This window comes from Sprattus sprattus, assembly GCF_963457725.1.
Source record: "Sprattus sprattus genome assembly, chromosome: 4".
Lineage (NCBI taxonomy): Eukaryota > Metazoa > Chordata > Actinopteri > Clupeiformes > Clupeidae > Sprattus > Sprattus sprattus.
The window spans coordinates 47,401,074-47,407,576 of NC_137923.1; positions in this window are offsets into that span (position 1 = coordinate 47,401,074).

Genomic DNA, 6,503 nt, shown 5'->3' on the forward strand with positions numbered 1-6,503 from the left:
AAAATTTGGTAATACAATTTCATCCCCCATGGCTGAAGAGTATCCTGACCAAGTTTGAAGTCATTCCCATTAAATCTGTAGGAGGAGTTCGATCAGATGCGAGGTGTGGGAACAGAGTAACGATTCCAACCACCAACAGGTGGCGCTATAGGCGTGTGGCACTATAGGCATATGTCTGCGTTCAGGCCGGGTCCAGCTATAACCCTGTGACGTTTGGTCAGGATCGGACAATGCAGGCTGGAGTTATAAGTGACTTTGTGTTTTGTGGCGAGCATCGGCGAGTCGTAAAAGTTTGAGGGACTGCCACGCCCACACCTTTGAGAAATTCAAAAATCTGGTAATACAATTTCATCCCCCATGGCTGAAGAGTATCCTGACCAAGTTTGAAGTCATTCCCATGAAATCTGTAGGAGGAGTTCGATCAGATGCGAGGTGTGAAATGGGCCAAAAACAGGTAAAAACGCACGTTCCGCTCAAAATTGCCAACTTCCTGTTGACCTGCCACCATTTCGTCAAGAGACTTTTTGGTGCGTCTTGGCATGACAAAAAAGTTTGCAGATTCATTTTTTTCCTATGCCAAACTAACCCCAATGCATAGGGGTATTTGCAGTGTTGTAGGGGGTTCTAGGGGGCGCTACAGAGCCATTTTGCCCCGCCCCGAAATTCTTTGAACGCAAAAGATCTTAGAATTCCTGTAGTTATGTCCCTGCCAAATTTGGTGAGTTTTCCAGGAGGTTTCGCAAAGAATAAAAAGAATTAAAACTGCAAGCAGTGATGAGCGGGCCTGAGCACGGCGCTGGTCGATGGCAGACGTGCACCGCACAGCCGTCCGTCAAGCGTGGAGCGAGCCGTGAGAATGCCACGTACATCGGCACATCACAACAATACAGCGCAAAGAATAAAGAAAGCGACGTTCATACCACCAACAGGTGGCGCTATAGGCGATTGACATTATGGGCATATATCTGAGTTCAGAACGGGTCCAGCGTCCACCCTATGAAGTTTGGTCAGGATCGGAGAATGTGCAATGTTTCCATCCACCAGCAGGTGGCGCTATAGGCGAGTGGCATTATGGGCATATGTATGCGTTCAGGCCGGGTCCAGCGTCCACCCTATGAAGTTTGGTCAGGATCAGAAAATGTGCAATGTTTCCAACCACCAACAGGTGGCGCTATAGGGGAGTGGCCTTATGGGCATATGTATGCGTTCAGGCCGGGTCCAGCGTCCACCCTATGAAGTTTGGTCAGGATTGGACAATGCAGGTAGGATTTATAAGTGACTTTGTGGTTTTGGCGGGCACTGGCGAATCGTAAAACTTTGAGGGTCTGCCACGCCCACACCTTTGAGAAATTCAAAAATCTGGTAATACAATTTCATCCCCCATGGCTGAAGAGTATCCTGACCAAGTTTGAAGTCATTCCCATTAAATCTGTAGGAGGAGTTCGATCAGATGCGAGGTGTGGGAACAGAGTAACGATTCCAACCACCAACAGGTGGCGCTATAGGCGTGTGGCATTATGGGCATATGTCTGCGTTCAGGCCGGGTCCAGCTTCAACCCTATGATGTTTGGTGAGGATCGGACAATGCAGGCTGGAATTATAAGTGACTTTGCGTTTTGTGGCGAGCATCGGCGAGTCGTAAAAGTTTGAGGGTCTGCCACGCCCACATCTTTGAGAAATTCAAAAATCTGGTAATACAATTTCATCCCCCATGGCTGAAGAGTATCCTGACCAAGTTTGAAGTCATTCCCATGAAATCTGTAGGAGGAGTTCGATCAGATGCGAGGTCTGAAAAGGGCCAAAAACAGGTAAAAACGCACGTTCCGCTCAAAATTGCCAACTTCCTGTCGACCTGCCACCATTTTGTCAATACACTTTTTGGTGCGTCTGGGCATGACAAAAAAGTTTGCAGAATCATTTTTTTGCTATGCCAAACTAACCCCAATGCATAGGGGTATTTGCAGTGCTCTAGGGGGTTCTAGGGGGCGCTACAGAGCCATTTTGCCCCGCCCAAAAATTCCATCAACGCAAAAGTTCTCATAATTCCCGGCATAACATCCCTGCCAAATTTGGTGAGTTTTCCATGGAATATCATGAAGAACGAGTCGTAAAAGTTTGACGGTCTGCCACGCCCACACCTTTGAGAAATTTAAAAATTTGGTAATACAATTTCATCCCCCATGGCTGAAGAGTATCCTGACCAAGTTTGAAGTCATTCCCATTAAATCTGTAGGAGGAGTTCGATCAGATGCGAGGTGTGGGAACAGAGTAACGATTCCAACCACCAACAGGTGGCGCTATAGGCATGTGGCACTATAGGCATATGTCTGCGTTCAGGCCGGGTCCAGCTATAACCCTGTGACGTTTGGTCAGGATCGGACAATGCAGGCTGGAGTTATAAGTGACTTTGTGTTTTGTGGCGAGCATCGGCGAGTCGTAAAAGTTTGAGGGACTGCCACGCCCACACCTTTGAGAAATTCAAAAATCTGGTAATACAATTTCATCCCCCATGGCTGAAGAGTATCCTGACCAAGTTTGAAGTCATTCCCATTAAATCTGTAGGAGGAGTTCGATCAGATGCGAGGTGTGGGAACAGAGTAACGATTCCAACCACCAACAGGTGGCGCTATAGGCGTGTGGCATTATGGGCATATGTCTGCGTTCAGGCCGGGTCCAGCTTCAACCCTATGATGTTTGGTGAGGATCGGACAATGCAGGCTGGAATTATAAGTGACTTTGCGTTTTGTGGCGAGCATCGGCGAGTCGTAAAAGTTTGAGGGTCTGCCACGCCCACATCTTTGAGAAATTCAAAAATCTGGTAATACAATTTCATCCCCCATGGCTGAAGAGTATCCTGACCAAGTTTGAAGTCATTCCCATGAAATCTGTAGGAGGAGTTCGATCAGATGCGAGGTCTGAAAAGGGCCAAAAACAGGTAAAAACGCACGTTCCGCTCAAAATTGCCAACTTCCTGTCGACCTGCCACCATTTTGTCAATACACTTTTTGGTGCGTCTGGGCATGACAAAAAAGTTTGCAGAATCATTTTTTTGCTATGCCAAACTAACCCCAATGCATAGGGGTATTTGCAGTGCTCTAGGGGGTTCTAGGGGGCGCTACAGAGCCATTTTGCCCCGCCCAAAAATTCCATCAACGCAAAAGTTCTCATAATTCCCGGCATAACATCCCTGCCAAATTTGGTGAGTTTTCCATGGAATATCATGAAGAACGAGTCGTAAAAGTTTGACGGTCTGCCACGCCCACACCTTTGAGAAATTTAAAAATTTGGTAATACAATTTCATCCCCCATGGCTGAAGAGTATCCTGACCAAGTTTGAAGTCATTCCCATTAAATCTGTAGGAGGAGTTCGATCAGATGCGAGGTGTGGGAACAGAGTAACGATTCCAACCACCAACAGGTGGCGCTATAGGCATGTGGCACTATAGGCATATGTCTGCGTTCAGGCCGGGTCCAGCTATAACCCTGTGACGTTTGGTCAGGATCGGACAATGCAGGCTGGAGTTATAAGTGACTTTGTGTTTTGTGGCGAGCATCGGCGAGTCGTAAAAGTTTGAGGGACTGCCACGCCCACACCTTTGAGAAATTCAAAAATCTGGTAATACAATTTCATCCCCCATGGCTGAAGAGTATCCTGACCAAGTTTGAAGTCATTCCCATGAAATCTGTAGGAGGAGTTCGATCAGATGCGAGGTGTGAAATGGGCCAAAAACAGGTAAAAACGCACGTTCCGCTCAAAATTGCCAACTTCCTGTTGACCTGCCACCATTTCGTCAAGAGACTTTTTGGTGCGTCTTGGCATGACAAAAAAGTTTGCAGATTCATTTTTTTCCTATGCCAAACTAACCCCAATGCATAGGGGTATTTGCAGTGTTGTAGGGGGTTCTAGGGGGCGCTACAGAGCCATTTTGCCCCGCCCCGAAATTCTTTGAACGCAAAAGATCTTAGAATTCCTGTAGTTATGTCCCTGCCAAATTTGGTGAGTTTTCCAGGAGGTTTCGCAAAGAATAAAAAGAATAATGAACATGTACAATCCCAATAGGTCTTCGCTGCCTACAGCAGCTCAGGCCCTAATAATGAACATGTACAATCCCAATAGGTCTTCGCTGCCTACAGCAGCTCAGGCCCTAATAAACCATAGAATAACAATAGGTCTTCGCTGCCTACAGCAGCTCAGGCCCTAATAAACCATAGGAAAACAATAGGTCTTCGCTGCCTACAGCAGCTCAGGCCCTAATTATATTTATTCTTAATGTCCCTGGTTACTCCATCGGAATGGAAATAACACAAATGACCGAAATAGCACAAGGGGAAATTCAATTAAGTGCGAGGCCTCTAGTGGACCTCCATGTGGTACCTCTACAAATCTATCCTGTGTGAGTGGTGCTCAGTCAGCTCTCTGTTGTTCTTGAGAAGCAGAGATACGCTGGCTCAAGGGTGGTCTGCCTCATTGCTTCTCTTCATTGCATAAACAATGTTTATGGACCTGAACATATTCACTCTTCTTTTTCTGCTCACCAAGGAATGCAGTAGTCAGGTTTTATGATGTGACTGTTGCTTTTGTAGGAACAATAAGGCTCATATTTTAAATGTATGTATATAAGCAACATTTCTTAGGCTGTAAGCAAACCGTTTATATATGGCAGTTACATACAAAATGACATCTTCTTCCTTGGAAATGCGGAGGCTTCCTATGCAGGCAGTTTGTCAAACTTACAGGATCTTACAAGACTTGAAGAGTCCATGTCAGGGTTAGCGCACTTAGCCGTCAAAGTCCTTAACATGTCACTCGGACAAAATCCAGACAAACCGGAGGATTTCATTGTTCTGTTTCAGTGGAAACCAGGATAAAGAAAGGCCCAATAAAAAATCTGCACTTAAAAAGTTAATGTAATGTAATGGACCATGAAATGGAGTGCTGTACATTCATTTGCTTGTTTGACTGCTTTGGACAGTTGTTATTTAAAACACCAAGGTAGTGGAATTTGTTGAAAAATATTTATGATGTGACAGTTACAAATTGACCAGGATTTACAATGTTTTATATAAAAAAAAGGCACATACAAATGGCAGAATATTAAGACATTCTTGTGATTTACTGAGTGGGCCACAGATATTATCTGTGTATATCAAAGCTAAATAAAACTATGATTAGAAAATAACAGTCGGCCTGAAAGAGAACTGTACACAGCACAAAAGTTGTCATAAAATATTCAAACAAAGCTACATCACATAAGACTTTGTTGAGTTTCATTCGTTGCGGAAAAGCTCTCTGACTTCAAATCATAGCTCCACTTAGCTCTACTTACCCCGGAGAGGACTGGCTGTTTATAAGAAAAATGCCCTTGGACTCATGGACAGTTACAAGCCTTAGTGGTATCAATCAGCCAAAGCCCAGCCTGTGCTTGTTCTCTCCACTAGCAGGTAGACAAATGACATCCTGTCCTGTCTCACCAGCTAGGGAGAGAGGCCCTGGTTTCCCAAGTGTTACGGACTTTATTAATAGGAAAGCTGCAAATCCCTTGTTTAATTTAGACCCTGGGGAGTTGAGTGGAGTAGGTACAATATTTACAGATATTTCACACAGCCATAATGTTAAAATGTGCATCGTGGAGTTCACAAGGACTCAGCTCACCCGTGATAAAAGAAGTGAAGCTAAGATCCTGAAGGCTCTATTAGCTGTCAGTGGACCAACACTGAATGCAAGTATAGGCTATGTGTTAATCTAAGGATCTGCTAAATATTTCAACATTCAATTATTAAACTCCATAATTAACTGTGATACTGGAGTTCATTTTAATGGACAGTGATCTACAGAAGTGCACACAATGATAATATTAGTCACACATACTAAGTAACGAAGTAGCGAAATATTTAAAAATGAGACTGCAGGCCCTGGTTTGGTGGAAAAATGGCTCGTGACAAGCGGTAAAGTGAGCAGTAAATGTGTGATCAAAAGCACTAGTGGGAGAGAGTGGACATATGCCTACGCTCTTAATTTGCATAATACGAGGCAGTTGATGGTTTTAGCATTATTACTCAATACTGGACCGATTTCGAACGCTAATTGTCCTAAGAAAAAGTTTGGACCCAAAAAGATATAAAAATTGAGCCCATTTTGAAAACTCCCAAAGTTTCCTTTAAGTGCGGGTTAAGTGCGGGTCTGATGAGTGTCCCTTGTAAAATAATGTGCACACTTAATTGCTACAATGGAAATAAACTGCTTGTTAAAAACACATTACAATGTTGGAAGCATGCTAAATACATTTATAAAAGTAATACTGCAAGAGGAATTGACCTTGCCAAAAATGGCAGTGTTGTGAATGTCAACCTGAACTTAGGTTCATTACTGGTGTTTAATAGCAACATGTCTTGCAACGAGACCTATTCAAATTCTGACCCTGATTTACAAAACATTCTTTTGATTTATGTAGGAGGTAATGTGAGCAAGAACTAAAAATAGACTTTAAACATGCTATGCGAAC